The sequence below is a fragment of the Geotrypetes seraphini genome, chromosome 2, assembly GCF_902459505.1.
Source record: "Geotrypetes seraphini chromosome 2, aGeoSer1.1, whole genome shotgun sequence".
NCBI classification, from domain to species: domain Eukaryota; kingdom Metazoa; phylum Chordata; class Amphibia; order Gymnophiona; family Dermophiidae; genus Geotrypetes; species Geotrypetes seraphini.
In genome coordinates, this window is record NC_047085.1 from 265,714,345 (window position 1) to 265,731,757 (window position 17,413).

The 17,413-nt window shown below is 43.0% G+C and overlaps 1 protein-coding gene across 1 annotated transcript in view; it reads right to left on the reverse strand.

Annotated features, from left to right (window-relative positions):
- Positions 1-17,041, reverse strand: part of GALR3 (galanin receptor 3) — a 45,781-nt gene extending 28,740 nt beyond the window's left edge. Inside the window, exons 1-3 of the mRNA XM_033929591.1 lie at positions 16,976-17,041; positions 11,635-11,683; positions 9,476-9,571 (exon numbers count right to left, since the gene is read on the reverse strand). The gene's annotated coding sequence lies outside the window, so the exon portion shown is untranslated. The remainder of the gene's footprint in view (positions 1-9,475; positions 9,572-11,634; positions 11,684-16,975) is intronic.
- Positions 17,042-17,413: the final 372 nt, after the last annotated feature.

Below are 17,413 nucleotides of genomic sequence, written 5' to 3' on the forward strand. Positions count from 1 at the left end.
ACGGTTCAGTATCAATTGATCAGAGTTGCAGGCAACAGAGTAGTTGAGTTTGGAAGGAGTAGGAAAGAGTGGGTCGGGGGGGTAGGGTGGTACAATAGGGGGAGCGAGGTTTTGGTTCTTTGAGGAGGGGGCATTAAGGGTCCTGGCCTTGGAAGAGGTGAGTTTTGAGTAATTTTCTAAAGCCGAGGTAGGTGGGGGCATCGAGGATCATTTGGGCTATCCATGGGTTTAGTTTGGCAGCCTGGAAGGCGAAGGTTTTGTCGAGGAATTTATTGGAGTGACAGAGTTTTAGGGAGGGGAAGGTGAACAGCTGAATTCTGCGGAAATTCTTGTTTCTGTGATTCAGGAAGCAGTGTGGGTTGATGTAGCTTGGGGATAGACCAAATACTGTTTTGTAACAAAAACAGGTGAATTTGAATAGGACTCTGGATTCTAATGGCAGCCAATGAAATTTGTGGTAAAAAGGGGTGACATGTTCCCATTTTTTCAGGCCGATTATGAGGCGGACAGCGGTGTTCTGGATCATTCTGAGTCTTCTGATGGTTTTCTTCGTGGAGCTCAAGTAAATGATATTACAGTAGTCCAGTATGCTAAGAATGGAGGATTGTACTAGCAGGCGGAATGGCGTGTCGTCGAAATATTTTTTTATGGTGCGTAGTTTCCAGAGCACCGAGATACTTTTCCTAACTGTAATATCAGTGTGTTTCTCCAGGGATAGATGTTTGTCCAGTGTGACTCCCAGTATTTTAAAGGTTTGTTCGAGGGGGAAGGTTGATCCTTTTACTTGAATTGTGGTGTCTTTGATATTGTCTTTGGAGGTAGCTAGGAAGAATTTTGTTTTGTCGGGGTTTAGTTTTAGTCTGTAGGATAGCATCCAGAGTTCTATCTGATTGAGTGTACTTGAAAGGAAGGTGAGAAACTCTGGTGTAAAACTGGATAGCGGGATGACTATTGTGATGTCATCTGCGTAGATGAAAAATTTTAGCTTGAGGCTTTGCAGGAGGTTTCCCAGGGATGCAAGGTAGACATTAAACAGGATGGGGGACAGGGGGGAGCCCTGCGGAACACCACAGGAGTTGTCCCAGTTATATGAGAAGAGTCATTCTTAAATACCCTGTATGATCTGTTTCGTAGGAACCCGTGGAACCAGTTGAGGACCTGGCCGGAGATGCCGATGTATGCAAGGCAGTCTAAGAGAATGTTGTGGTCGATTAAGTCGAATGCACTGCGCAGGTCGAGTTGCAGGATCAAGGCGCTGGAGCCCTGGCTAAAGAGTGTGTGTAGGTGATCTAGTAGAGAGGCTATGATGGTTTCGGTACTGTGGTCAGAGCGAAAGCCTGATTGATTGTCGTTTAAGATGTTGAATTTTTCCAGGTATGTGGAGAGTTAGGCATTTACCACCCCTTCAACTATTTTGGTGAATAGCGGAATGCTTGCGATCGGTCTGTAATTAGACGGGGTATTGGATGGTTCTTTCGTGTTTTTTATGATTGGGGTTATCGAAATGTGGCCCTGTTCTGCTGGGAAACTACCTGTGGATAGAAGGAGGTTTACCCATGCCAACATATTGGCTTTGAAGTGGATCGGAGCAGTTTTCATAATGTTTGGGGGGGGCAGGTATCCAGTCTGCAGAAGGAGTTGGTATATTTCTTGAAGTATTTGTTGAAGGTATGCCAGTCGATAATTGTGAATTGATTCCAGCTTAGGTCCGTTCTGGACCCTAGGTCTGGTTTAGTCCTGTCGGTGTTTGGGAGAATTGGAAAGTCCCCATGGGGGTTGGGTGGGGCAGTTAACGATGATCTTAATTTCTGAATCTTAGAGTTAAAGAAGTCTGCTAGGGTGTTAGCGGTTAATGTGGATTCATCATCACGGTTATCAGTGAGTGTCTCAAGGTTGTAGAGGTCGTTAACCAGTTTAAAGAGGTTACTGCTGTTAGTTGTGACATTTCCAATTTTGTGGGCATAGAAATTTTTTCGTTTTTCCTTGGTGAGGTTTTTGTAGTTTTTTAGTTTGAGTCTCCATGCTACTCTGTGTTCCTGTGTTCCAGATTTAATCCATAGTCTTTCTGATTTTCTAAGGTCCCTCTTTACTAGTAGTAGCTCTGAATTGAACCTTCCCTCCTGATTTGGAGATCTAATTCCACGGGTTTTTATGGGGGCTATTTCATTTAGAATGTTTGTGCTGTCTTTGATCCAGGAGGTCATAAGTTGATCCGTTTCTTCATTTTGTTTTGCGATAGTTTCATAGTGGGACCAGAATTCGACCGGGTCGATCTTACCTCTAGTGGTGTGAGTTTTGGTGTTTCTTTTTTTTTTGCTGTTTTTGGTGGTTTTTTGTTGGCAGTGAAAGGAGAAGCTATATAGTTTGTGGTCAGACCATAGGGAGTCTGTCCAGCTATCTTGTTTCCAGTAGAATTTGGGGTTGGTTTGTTCTTTGGCAGAGAATGTCACCAGGTCTAACTGATGACCTCTTTGGTGGGTTTTGATGGGCAGGGGTTTGAAGTAGCCTAGTTGAGAAATAAGTGACCAAAAACCCGATATATCTGACTGGTCTGTTTGCTCTAGGTGAATGTTGATATCCCCGCATAATAGGTTGTATGGACTTGCTAAAGAGTTAGTTAGTAGACATTCTGCGAAGTACTCTTTGGCTAGGATCCATTTTTTGGGTGGGATATAGAACAAAGTGATTGTTAGGGAGGAGGCAAATGACTTTGAAGTTAGTGAGATGGTTAATATTTCTGAGTTGGGAGAAGATTTGGTGTTAAGTGTGGTGCAGTTTAGATGGTCTCTATAGATTATTGCTAGTCCTCCTCACCTTCCCCAGGTTCTGGCTAAGGATAGAATCTTGAAGCCTGGGGGAAGACAGTCTTTGATAATAATATCTTTGTCTGATAGCAGCTAGGTTTCCGTGAGTAGAACAAAGTTGGGATTGGTTTCAGTAACCAGTCTTTGATCAAAATGGATTTGTTTCTCATCGATCTTATATTTAGGTAAGATCCTTGTAGGTTCTGGTAGTTAGTGAGGTCTGTTGGAGGGTAGTGGGAGTAGGCTAGTTTTTTCAGTGATCTTTGTTTTTTTCATGTGAGGCTTGGTAGATCTGTGAGGGAGGGGGGATTTGGGGTTGGGGGAGGACCTGTGTCAGGGGGTGGACCTGTATCTGGGTAGTCATATGGAGTGTGGTGAGTAAAGGTATGAAATTTGGATTTTACTGTGCGGTATGAGGAGTAGTGAACTGGGATGGGTGCAGAGTATATTGGGTTGGCTGTGCAGATCTTGATGGTGAGTAGATAAAGTAGGAGCAGTGAGGCGCATTGGTGAGAGTTTGGCCAGAACATAGTGGCGCGCATGTGGGGGGAGGTGCTTGTTGTTTGGAAGTTAGCAAGAGGGTGTTGTGGGAGGAGTAGAGGGTGGTGTGTGTGAGATTACGGGGTAAATAGTCTTTGTCCTGGTTGTACAGGCTTATCAGGTTGAAATATTTGTCAGGCTATATAGGCTGTATGGGCTGCGGACTGTCTGGTTGGCTGTCTGCTTAAACAATGTTGTAAGAGGTTACAGGCTACTGTGGTGTTGTGCAGGCTACTGACTACTATAGAGTTGCAGGGCAACAGACTGCTACAAAGATGCAGGTTACGGGTTGTTACACAGTTGCAAGGCTACGTAATTGCATGCCAATCAATTTCAAAACTCAAATGTATGAGCAAAAAAAAGCAGTACATCCACAAAGTCTCAAACAATTTCAAAAGTGAGCTAAAGGAACAAAACTTGAAAACTTAGCTGCAGACGGTATCCAGGCTGACTTCCAAGCACCCAAAAAGGTATTAGCCCACCCGGCCCCCGCAGCCAATTGTGCCCGTCGGGTAAATCTCTGTTTCGCTATGCTGTGTCAGGGGATAAAGTCATCCTGCATCACCAGCAGTCGAGGCCCACCATCTACTGAAACTACAACTCATACAAACACTGGTGTGTGTTTGAATGATTTCACCTGCTCTTGTTCTATAAGTGGAGTTTTTTGCCATATGAAGCTGTACTGAGGCAATTTCTCCACTTTTTTCTTTGTTTTTTTGTGTGTGGTTGTATGAGTGGGTTTGTACACAGTGTGTATGGGTTTAGTGCAATGGGTGGACCTTGCAGTGTCTTGGGGGTTCCCTTTGGTTACTGATAGGACATAAGTCTGAGAAACTTTATGATTATATATGTTCTTTCCTTAGATATTTTGAGTAATGGAAATCACCCATTATTATAGTGTTGCCCATTTTTCAGCTTTCCTAATCTCTGAAAACATTTCTTCATCTGTCTGCTCATTTTGTCCCGGGGCATGGTGGTATAACCCTAACTTTATGTTCCTTCCTTTCACACATGGAATTTCTATCCATTAGGATTCTACACTGCTATTTATGTCATGCAGAATGTTTATTTTATTTGATTAAATTCCCTCTTTAACATAGCGCAATCCCCCTACAATTTGATCTACTCTATCCTTGCAATATAATTTGTACCCAGGTATAATAATAATAATAATAATAATAACAGCTTATATACCGCAATACCGTGAAGTTCTATGCGGTTTGCAAAGGTACAAATTGATTGACTTTAAGAGGGGAGGAAGAAAGAGGGTTAATAGGACAGGAAATCCATTTTTGAGGAGAGAGTGATCAATAGAACAAGTTAATCGCTATAGAGGGGAGAGAGAAGTAGTCTAGATACTTTAGGAACAGGTGTGTTTTCAGACGTTTCCTAAATTCCTCATAAGTAGTGGGCGAAAGCAATTGTTCTAGGTCTTTACCCCATGATGCTGCTTGGTGCGAGAGAAGATGTTCGTGGTGTTTTTTCAGTTTACAACCTCTCACTGGGGGGAAACGAAGTTGGAATGTGAGCTTCTCTTGTGTCTATTGGCTGAGAAGATGAAAAGGTCAGTTATATATTTAGGGGCAAGTCCGTGTAGTGCTTTGAAGCAGAAGGAGGCAAATTTAAACTATAGTTAATATATAGTTAATTAGGTATAGTTAATTCTGCCTAGATTAGGAGGATGTGTGACAAAATGAACTAATAAAACATGAGCAAAAGATCCATGTGGCTGAACTCTAGCCATTAGTACAATATCCTATTGTTCCAGCTAGAGAATGTACTTTAGGTTATATTTTGTTTTCATTCCCTTTAAAGACATATAATCCATGTTTGCAACTATTGGATTGTACAGAGGGCAACAGCTAGTTTCATACATTAAAAATATTCCAATTCCTACATTCACCACACAATACTGCAAAAACACTATACAGAATATTCTCCCTAATGGTAACAAAACAGCAAGTTTCTTTTAACTTGTGATGGAATAATATATATTCTGCAATAGACTCCAATTCTCATGGCAACAAAGTGGTGGAGAAATCATTGGGCTGAAGTCCATTGGTTATAATTAGAAAATGCTGGAGATTACATATTATAGCATGTTCATATATTGTACGCCCCCCCCCCCAGACTCAAAGGGACTAACAATAGCAAAATAATACTGTAATACATCACCGTCATCGAGAAATACACCAAACATAGTTCAAATATCCAAGTAATCAATACCAACAATAAGAACAGGTAAATATCTTCTTGTGCCCTTCTCTCACAGAGGGAAAGAGGAGCGTTAACTTCATCTATCCTAATAAATGAGGGGTATTCAAAGAGCCACATGTGTATGTTGTGGAGGGTGGGAAGGGGATTTCTGTGGCAGAGTTTTGTGTGGAGGTCCCTTTTATTGGAATAGTAGAAAGTACTGCAGGTCAGGCCTGAGGTGCATTAGCAGAGCTCTGTGTGTGTCAGTTACTTTTTATTTTATCTAATCCAGGGGTGCCCACACTTTCTTGGCTTGCGAGCTACTTTTAAAGTAACCAAATGATCTACCAACAATAATATTTTAAAAAACACAAAGCACACCTGTATGCAGAGAAAATGTTAATTATAATTTATATTTGGATTTTTTTTCCAAAGAGGTCAAGGCAGATGACTTTAAAATATGCAATGTCATCTCAATAACAACTATATGTAATTTGATTTGATATGTAAGCATGTAATTTGTTATAGTGTGTTTCTGAAGTGTTTTGTACGATAAATGTAAATTTTTTATTTTGTTTGTTACTATGTAACTCGCCTTGGATAAAGGCGGGTGAGAATAAACAAAAATAGACAAATATACCCCTTCCTCTTTTACTAAACCGCTGAATGACCCACACTACTCTTGACGCTCATAGGGTCCCTTCACTAAAAAACCACTATTGCAGTTTAGTAAAAGGGGGCCATAGTGCAAAATATAGACAGCAGATATAAATTCTCATAACGGACACATTTTGATCACTAAATTGAAAATAAAATCATTCTTCCTACCTTTTTGTCTGGAGATTTCATGAGTCTCTGGTTGCACTTCCTGCTTCTGTAAATCCAATATTTTTTTATTTCTGCCCCCTCCCCTTTTCTTTCTGTCTCTCTTTCTTTCTCTCTCCCCTTCCCCCTCTTTCTTTCTGTCTTTCTCTCTCCCCCTGCCCCCCTCTTTATTTCTGTCTTTTTTTCTTACTGAAGGGAATAGACTTAGCAGATAAAGACAGATTCCAGGGTGATCTTTGGGCATAGCCAGAGGTAATCTGGTTAACCGTGCTATTCAGACTATTAACAAGAATTTACTAACTTCATCTGGTTAGTGGTCTGAATCAGTGGCATAGTGAAGGAAGCCTTCGCTTGGGGTGGAGGCATCTAGCATCACTGCGCTGTGCGCCCCCCAGTAGTGGGGGAGGTCTCTTAGATGCATTCTTCCCCTCCATTCCTCTTCCCCTACCTTTTTGAGTCTTCTCTCTTTATCGGCAGTGAGTAGGATCTTCTACCCGCTGATTGTGCCAGCTGAGCTTTCTGTCTGACATAATTTCCTGGTTCCGCAAACAGGAAGTGATGACAGATGGAGGGCTGAAGTTGGTGTGAGCAGTGGGGAGGAGTTCTTGCTCATTGTTAGCAAGACTAGAAGAGGTATTAAGGGGGTAAATGCATTTAAGAGACACCTCCCGTCGCTGGGGGGAGGTAGGAGAGATGTTGGCAGTTCACCCCAGCTAAAATGGCGCCCAGAGTGCTCCACCTCCCCTTACTACCCACTGGTCTGAAAATCACCACCTACAGGATAGCAGTAGCTGGTTCCCAGATACTAGTGCTGAATATGCAGTGTTATTTTCACCGTGGTTGTCATTGTTTTAAACACTAGCTGTGGGCTGAATATTGTTCCCTGTAAGCTGAGCGGAAGTCCTTCAATTGCATTGTTGCCAGTGGGGGGTGGTGCATTGAATTCTTAGGGACAGGCTGGTTCCCTGGAGTCCTATAGACTTGCCTGTCCTTCACCAATGAAAATGTGATAATGAAACAGCACCCCACACAGGCAGGACTGTAGGTGGAGGACTCATACTCAGCTTAGAGCATAGGTTCCCAACCTTTTTTGAATCAGAGTCCACTTTTTCAGTGAATGATTCGATAGTGCCCCCTTGGGTAACCTATATTGTACATACTTCCTTTCAGTGTCTGCTTCCCTCTCTCTCCCCTCACTTCCTTTCAGCATCTGATACCCTTCCCCATCTCCCTCCACTTCCCTTCAGTGCCACTCAAACTCTTCCCCTCATCGGGCCACCTTCCTCCCTTTCCCATCTTTGTGGGCGCTCTTCATTTTTCTCTTTCTGAGGTATCCAGACGTGGCAACATTCTCACCAAGTCCCGTGCGACTGCCCTAAAGCTTCTCCTCCTGTTTCCACCTGGGCAGCTTGCGTCAGAGGAGAAGCTTTGGGGCAGTGCTGCCATCAGTGGCCATTGGATTCGCCAATTGCCAGCTGGTCCTCAGCACCCCCTCAATATGACTTTAACACAAAATGCCCCCCTTAGACTTCTCAGCGCCCCCGTAGGGAATCACTGGCTTAGAGGGAACACTTATAACTATAAGCCAGTGCCCTGCAAACTTTTTGAAGACACATTAAACATGGGGCTGGGGCGGGGCATCCTGAAATGCGTGGACTTCGATATGATGATGTAATGTGCATTCGTGGAGGCCTTCTAGACAGGGCCCTGAGCCTGCTAGTACTACACCAGTGGGGGGTGCTGGAGGAGAAGAGGTGCAGAGAGAAGAAGAGGCGCCGGCTGACTGCCTACATTACATGCCTCTCGCTACAAGAGGCACATCCTGCAAGCATCCTCGCCGGTGTCTCACAGTTCACCCAGAATCTCACCACAGCACACAGTTTGTGATACACTGCTGTAAGCCCTGCTGTAAGCCCTCCAGGGACAGCGGAAAACCTCCTGTACCTGAATGTGACTCACCTTGAGCGACTATTGTAACAGGACTGAGCTAAACCCAGCCCATATTTTGGTAACTGTATGTATCTAAGGTATCATCCATCTTCTTTATGCATAGGTGCAAGCTGAATTACATGTAAACATGTGAAATGTTCACATTCACGGGCAAAATATCTCCACGCTATGCATATGGACATCAGGGCATTTCCAATAGTCCAATCATGTACTCATCCCAACCCAAGCAGCACACAGAGAAATGCAAAGCAGATAGACAGATTTCCATGCATTCCATTCACAGCTGACTGGGGCAGTTACTGGAGAAAAGAGTACCAAGGAAGAGGCTGCTTTCAGTGCTCCATTTTCCTCTTAGTCTTACAGATTCCCAGCTTGACTCAAAAGAGCAGTTTGTTTCACCCCCCCCCCCCCCCCCCCCGGTATTACCTCACTTGCACTAACCAAGGAGTTCTCAACCCAGTCTTCGGGACACACTAAGCCAGTCAGATTTTCGGCTTATGCACAATGAATATGCATGAGAGAGATTTGCACGCATTGTGAATATCCTGAAAACCTGATTAGCTCAGTGTGTCCCCAAGGACGGGGTTGAGAACTCCTTCACTAAACACACAGCATATGTACAAATACGTCACAATGGAAAAAGATATGACCATTGTTCCCTCACCTGTTCAAAAGCACATGTTCTGCGTGTGCACAAAACATGTTACATATCACAGAGGCTCAGGTGGATGTGGGCCGCTCCCCTAACCATAACACAGGCTGTGGTATGAACACACAAGGGTGCATGCAGATAAATGACTACATGATTTCCCCATTGGAGTAAAATAGCAACATCTATACAAGCAAAGTCTCTAACGACACACCTAGGAATGTAAACAGGTGAAACTCAGAATGAGGGCAAACACACAGCTGCTTAGGCAAAAATTTTTTACAGAAACTCATCCAACCACAGAAATGTACAAATCATGCTACACAAAAATGAGGACAAGCATTCTACAGGCACCCGTGCCTTTGGTGCAAACACACGACACACACTGCCATCCGGTCGCACAAGTTTTGTTCCAAGGCGGTGCGGGTGATGCAAACAGATCCTGCACGTACCAATCCAAGTTCTGCTTCAGCAGCCCACATTGCTGGGCTGGGTTACAGATTGTACTTACCTTAGTTAGCACTGCAGCTTCTGGGACAACGGCTTGTTTAGAATTTGTACTGAATAGAACCTGCTCTCCAGGACAGGAGCACTTTCCATCATGAGCCTTCGGGGGAAAGAAGAAAGGAGAATTCCAATGTTTCTTTTAGGACAGACCCTCAAATTTCTGATAAATAATCCACAGTGATCACTCTCCCTCTTTCGGTATTTCTCTCACTCCACCACTCTGCCTCCTCCTCTTATGGATGGTCAGACTGTCTCCTTCTCTTAGGAATGGTCCAGTCTGTCTTTGGATGTTGCTCTGTGTTTGCTTTCTTTGTGCAGTGTATGTAGGTGTATTTCTTGCTTTATGTATGTGTCTCTGTCACTGAATATGACCTTGACTCTCTTTTTCTTTGTCACTCTGTTCATATTTTCCTGTCACCCTGTACCTGCTAGCAAGCAAGTGTTTTTCTCTGGTCCTTGGTTAAGCTCTATGATCACAGCTCAGCTTTATTTGAATACCACTTGTTTATTTTTACCCCCCTTTTTTGATGCTTCAGTTAACTATTTCATTCCCCTATCAGCTGATTCCTTGCATTCAGTACTGCTACAAGCCACAGATGGACAGCAACATATACTGTACATATCTCCTCCATTCTCTAATGGAGAGACTTTTTTTCACTAGTCGCTAGGAAAAGAATAGGTTTGTACGGATTCTACTAGTAGTCCCAGGAGTATGCAGAATATGAATGTGCCAAGTCAGTGCTGAGTTATAGCATGCATAATATACTTTGTCACATCACAGTTCTTATTTTCATATGAGTGGGAAGTGCTCCAGAGCTTCAAAAAATTCTGGTGTAAAGTGCTAACCACATACAAGCGATGCTGAGAGTAGCGGACCCAGTTAGTCCATAACGAGTCCTTTTTGCCTCCTTGGCTTCAATCCCCAAATCTCTCCCCACCTCAACTAGCCTAAATGGAGGGATCCCCTACTTCTGTGCTTCCTCCACTGTGCAATCTCTCTTTGTACCGGCATGCAAACATTTTCAAAACACACCAGCTGGCACTTCCTTCTGGTCTTGTGTGATCTTATGATCTCCAGGCTGAGTAAACTGTTTACCACTGCAGTATAAGGGTGGGTTCTCTCTCTGAGCAACACCTCTATGCTTGCAGGAAGGAGTCCAAGGAGTGAAGCCTGCTACACCAGGCTTTGCTTATAGTTTATTATTTATATTCTGCCTTCATATAAGGCGGATTACAACATTACATACATAATTTTAAAAACAAAAATAGTGTGAGGAATGGTAGGGAGGTCTATGAGAGGTTTTACAGGAAGATATTGTATAGAATAAATGAAATATAATTTCCTTTTACCAGAACCAGAGTATGAATGGGGAAATGTGGCGCAGTGGTTAAAGCTACAGCCTCAGCACCCTGGGCAAGTCACTTAGGGCTCCTTTTACTAAGCTGCGATAGCGTTTTTAGCGTGCGCAGAATTTTAGCTTGCGCTAAACCCGCACTATGCGGCTAGAACTAACGCCAGCTCAATGCTGGCGTTAGCGTCTAGCGCGCACAGCAATTTAGCGCACGCTAAAACCGCTAGCGCAGCTTTGTAAAAGGATCCCTTAATCCCATTGCCCCAGGTACATTAGATAAGAGTGTGAGCCCACTGGGACAGACAGGACAAAATGCTTGAGTACTACTACTATTCATTATTTCTATAGCGGAAAATTCATGTAAACCGTTCTGAGCTCTTCTGGGAGAATGGTATAGAAAATTAAATGAATGAATAAATTTATCATTTCTCCTTTTTTTAGGGTAGATAGGATTGTCCATTTTATGGGGTATAAATTCCAAAGAAGCTCCTGTTCAGTTAAACCCTGCTGAACTAGCCAGTCATCGTTACTGTCACTGAATTTCCCAGCTAACAGGGGATGAAAAGAGAGGCAGGCGATCTGCAAATGGGATACAGCAGAAGCACAAACAGCAGTGCTCACATGCAACTCTTAACCTATAAAACCAAAGCAGGAAGTATCTAGCATTTGCTTAAGGCTACAAGCAGAGAATGACACTTTGACAAAATCCATCACTGTTCCTGTCCCCGCGGATAAGCATGGGAAACCATCTCCATGTCATTCTTTAAGGAGAGAGGGAAGAATCAGAGTATGACTGGGCCCGACCACTGACCAAGAATAGTGGGAGCTGAGGCCGATGCTGTAGACTTGAGTGGTCTGTCCTGCAAATAGAGACAAAGAGTGACAAAATCAAGAATGGGAGAATGATGCCCAATGCTGGAGAGACTTGTAAGATCTGTGTCCTGCATGTGGTGAGAGACAACCCCCCCCAAAAAAAAACTGATGAACACCATCAAATGATGTTAAGTGAACGAGGAAAAGATCTCAAGATTCTTTTTGTTGTACTATGCCTTCCCCCCACCTCCTTTTACAAAACCGCGAGAGCAGTTTTTAGTGCAGGCTGGGGCGCTGAATGCTCTGCGCTGCTCCTGACCCTCATAGAGTTCCTATGAGCATTGGGAGTAGCGCATTCAACGCACCGGCCTGCACTAAAAACTGCTATTGCGGTTTTGTAAAAGGAGGGGATTAGTGTCAGCACAACACATTAGGGCATAACTTCTTATCATGGGTCAGAAAAAGCTTGTGTGTGTTTGTTATGAATTTAATATTTTTTTTTCTGTATTATTTTTTATTTTCTTCAAATTGTGTGCAAATTACAAAAATAAAGACTTCCATTAACAGCAAAACGGTGCTTTTTTCTTCATTTATAAAAATTTCACCATTTTGCAATTAATGGTGTTCATCAGTTTCTACTCATGTGATATGGTATTTTGAACACTACTTTTCTCCTCAAAATAGTTTTGAGTTGCTCTCATGCTAATTATTACACTGCAAAATGTTAATCAAAAATGTTTCACAATATCTCAGGGTCCATCCATGCTGTGTCAAATTCCAATTATATGCCCACTCTGTAAACGTGACTGATAAAGACACAAAATTAATTCCACAATTCAAGACACTCCTATTCAGAGTGTGATATTTCAAAAACTTATCTGCTGCTGGCTTCTAATAAGTCTGACGAGAGCCTCGTTTCATTTTCTGCCTCAGGGACATGCAGGGCTCAAGCAAACTGCCACTCTTCAAATTGCCTTTAAACCACCAATTGTGCAAAACATGCCTTCAACATGCCCCCTTCAGATTTAGACACACTGCAGGCAACCACTATAGAAATCGGCTAGAAAGTGGGTTTCGAAAATAGTGAATTGGAAGGGATTGGTGAGTAAATTGTCCATCTGTCCCTTTATTACACTTTTTGGATGTTTTTCTTTTTTTTGAAAATGAGTCTGATAGTTTGATTGAATAGCACAGCAGTATGCACGCGTGTATTTTCATTTTTGTCATGCCAGGTCGACAGACTAAGCATGTTCCTTTCTCACCAGTTTGGGCAAAGATTTTTTATATAACTTCAGAACTTGGATCTTTTATACTGAACAGCAAGTCTTTTTGAACCCTGACGTGGGCAGAGGTGCTGAACCACGGCCTGTGTCATCATTAAAGTAGAATCACCCAGAACTTGAAGGTCTTTTGTACTTTTTTGGCATCTGCCACTTTTTAGATGGTTTTCTTTTTCGAAAAAGATTCTCATAGTAACATAGTAGATGACGGCAGATAAAACCCTGAATAATTCATCCAGTCTGGCCAACATGGTAAATTCATAAAGTATGATGTGATACTACATATACATACTTTATTTGTCTTTGCTGTTTTCAGGGCACAGACTTTAGAAGTGTGCCCAGTAGTGGTCTGTCTGGTTAGCCACAATCAGGGCAGAGATCTTCTCTTGGACCTCCTGACATGTCTTAAAAATTGGTGTGCATAATACAAAAATTATTAGGGATCTACACCTGCACAGACTGACAGACATGGTGATCTCCTAAGCCAGGGGTAGGCAATTCCGGTCCTCAAGAGCCGGAGCCAGATCAGGTTTTCAGGATCTCCACCATGAATATGCATGAGATGGATTTGCATGCACTGCCTCCTTGATATGCAAATCTATCTCATGCATATTTATTGTGGATATCCTGAAAACCTGACCTGGCTCCAGCTCTCGAGGACCGGAATTGCCTACCCTTGTCCTAAGCCTTTGTCATTATGGAAATTCTGCTAGGAAAGGGATTGCCTAATCCAGGGGTAGGGAACTCCGGTCCTCGAGAGCCGTATGCCAGTCGGGTGTTCAGGATTTCCCCAATGAATATGCATTGAAAGCACTACATGCAAATAGATCTCCTGCACATTGAGATGGATAACCTGGACATACAGATGGATCATCTGAACATACTGGCCTCACTTGTGTATGCTGGGCACTACAGACCTATATTTTCCCATAGCCAGGCCCAGCCTGTACCTTTCTGTCTGTGAACACATGTATCCTTTGCAATGCTAACCCAGCTGACCTCTGCTACAAAGTTTTTGTCTCCATTCCCTGCTGGGAGGATATTTCTCCAAGGTTCTGCTGAACTGTCATTAGTGCTGTATGACTTCATATGCCAGGCACCCTGGAAAGCCATACAACATTTATAATGAGCAAGGATCCCTGCAGGATGATGTGGGTGTAGCGAGATGAGAAAACTTGGTACCAAAACATTTGCTCCCTGTCTCTGAACCGAGTTATGGGAACCAAGCAGCTGGATTGTTGAAAGGTCACCTTTGCCAACTTTTAGCATACAAGGATGCCATCCTGAAGATGCACAGAATTGTAAAACCACTAATTAGCATCTGCAAAGTGATAAGGATCTCAGAGCTGGAGGAAGAAAGTTCATGAAGAATTCTCTGTTTCTGGACTGCTTGGGCTCCTCTCGTAGGGGAGGAGTGAGAGAGGCGTGGACTGAGAGGAGGAATAGTTAGGTATACATTTTTTTTTGTACCAATAGGGGGTCACATGACCAGAATTCGGGGATCTAATCTAATCTAATCCTTAGGTTTGTATACCGCATCATCTCCATGTTCGTAGAGCTCGACGCGGTTTACAGTAGGAGAAATAGGAAGGAACTACAACAGAGGGTTAGAGGTAGAAGTGTGAAGAAAATTTACAGGACTTGGGATGCCAAGATATAAGAGTTTCCTTGATTCCTAAGTTGGAGGGAGTTGCGACATCAGAGAGAAGGCTTCCGGTTCAGGCGCAGAATGCACTTAGGAGCCACTGCCCGTGGCTTTGTGCACTGAATCAGTGAGGAAGAGGGAGCTGGCTTGAAGATAACGCTGCATCGATCGCATAGTGGATCGGCGGTTGAAGAACACTGTTTTGGACCAGATGCACTTGCCAGCCCTGTGGCCCGGCAGGAAATTTCTGTGTTCCGGCACAGGTCCATGGACCGGTGGCTGAAGAACACAGTACTAGACCAGTGTATCTCAAACTGTGTGCCTCCTGAGATTCCAAGTATACCACGGCACACTGAGGAGGAAGAGAGGTGCCTGTCAGCTGACTTCCCTACGCGGTACAGCTCCAGCACTGCACGATTTGCCAAAGGCCTGAATGTTTTCCCCTTATCTCTAGTATTCATAGTGTCATAGTTTATTTAATTTTGATTGAACGCTTATCCAAAAATACAAAGCGTTGTACAAAGTATTTAAAAATAGCTAGGGGACAAACAATTTTAAAATATTAGGCATACATGAACTGATTATTAGACATACATGAACCAAACAAACATATTTATGACTTGAGAACAATGGGAAAGGAGGGAAGAACTACAATTTTATAGAAAGAATACATAAAAGGAAAATACAATAGGAAAAGGGAAAAAGTTAAAAATTGCTGGAGTAGATACATGTGTAAATATCAGTTATAGGCATCTTTAAAGAACAAGCACTTTAGGCTGCTTTTGAATTTCTGCAAGTTTTGTTCGGCTCTAAGGTATAGAGGGAGAGAGTTCCAAATTGAAGGGGCGGTGACTGGAAAAAAAAGGGTACGACGAGTACCAATTATCTTTAAGGATGGGACATTAAGGGAATACTGTGAGGTTGATCTTAAGATTCTGGGAGGGTCATAGGGGATCAGTAGTCTATCTATAAATGCCGGGGCATTAGTTTGCATAGTTTTAAAGTTCAAGAGGGCAATTTTATATATAACCCTATGTAGAACAGGTAAACAGTGGGCTTTTTGTAACAAAGGAGTGACGTGATCACATTTTTTTTGAGCCTGAAATAATTTTAATAGCTGTGTTTTGTATAAGTTGAAGACGTTTTATATCTTTTAGGCATATCCCTTTTAATAATGAATTACAGTAATCCATTTAGGAGAGAATGAGTTAACACATTAAGAGAATTTATGTCAAGGAGGGGAACCAAAGATCTAATCATCCTAATCTTGTAAAAACAATTTTTGACCAGCGCACTGACTTGAGGCCGAAATGCTCTCTGGCTTCCCCCCTGGCCTCCCGGTCTCACCTTTAAAACTAATTACAGCAGCCTGCAGAGGATCGCCGGTAGGTAAAATGATTTTATTTTCAATATAATGATTGAAATGTGTCAGTTTTGAAAATTTATATCTGCTGTGTATATTTGTGTGTATATGAAAAATTAATGGAAAAAATTGCGTTACAATTAATAAAGGGGTTGGGATCTTGGGTAGGCTTAGGGAGGTCTGTGGTTGGGGTACTCAGTTGATATTTGTTAGATTTAGGGGGGTACTTAGCTTGAAGTATTTGAGAAACACTGCTGTAGGCAATCAGCTGGCGCCAGTGCCTCTCGTTCTCTCCGGCCCTCTTCCCTGCTGGCACCCCCTACTGGCGTCTCAGGGTCCATCTGGAGGGCCTCTGCACATGCGCGCCACGGACATCAACGTTATGATGTCATACATTTGCATGATGTAATCATGGTGATGTCCACGCACTTCTGGGTGCCTTAAGCCGTGGCCACTACCTTTAGTGTTGCCCAGCTTGAGAAAGTTTGAGACACAAAGAGAAATTAAAAGGGGGCAAGTTTAAAACAAACGCTAGGAAGTTCTTTTTTACCCAGAGGGTGGTGGACACATGGAACGCGCTTCCGGAGGCCGTGATAGGCCAGAGCACGTTACAGGGCTTCAAAGAAGGTTTGGATAGGTTCCTAGAGGATAAAGGGATTGAGGGGTACAGATAGGAGTTGAGGTAGGTTATAGGAACAGTCAGGGACCACTACACAGGTGATAGGCCTGAAGGGCCGCCGCGGGAGCGGATCGCTGGGCGGGATGGACCTCTGGTCTGACCCAGCGGAGGCAACTTCTTATGTTCTTATGTTCACTGTACTAGACTGAACAAGCATACTAGAGAGGGAAACCACCTCATCGGCTGGAAAACCTCCCGCTTTAAAACGATAGTAAATGAACAAGTCTTTCATATGTTTCAACAACACACAAAGTAACAAATTAATTTAGCACTTGAAATTATCTGTATCAATGTATCAGTTTAAATTTTGTGAGCTGGCAATGTTTGCTTTCACTTCAATTGTAGCTTAATAAAGTAATAAAGTAAATAAACTTATCTTGCTCAAGTCGAATCGTTCAAGTCTCTGTTGATCTCATTCACTGAGTGTCGTCTCTGCTGTGCCCCGGTTTACTGCCGACGATAGCTAGCTGGTGTTTCGCGGTATAGCTGCGTCAGGGCAAGGGACTCACTCCTTTAAAAATAAGGCCAAAATGTATCAGCACAGAATTAGCACCAAAAGCCATAACTGTCGGCGAAGAGAAATGGTCCTCATGTGAGCAACAAACTTACTATTGTTTCGTCTGACGTCACAAACAACATAATTAATTATTCAAATTGACAGATGTCAAATGGACAAATGTCAAGTGTGGCCCTATGGGATATTGAAGCTTGTCAATGCGAACCCAGCTGAAAAAATGTACGAAAAAGTATTTCTTATAATGAGAAACGATCCCAAAAATGCTGGACTGAAAATCGCTGACAATCTTAAAG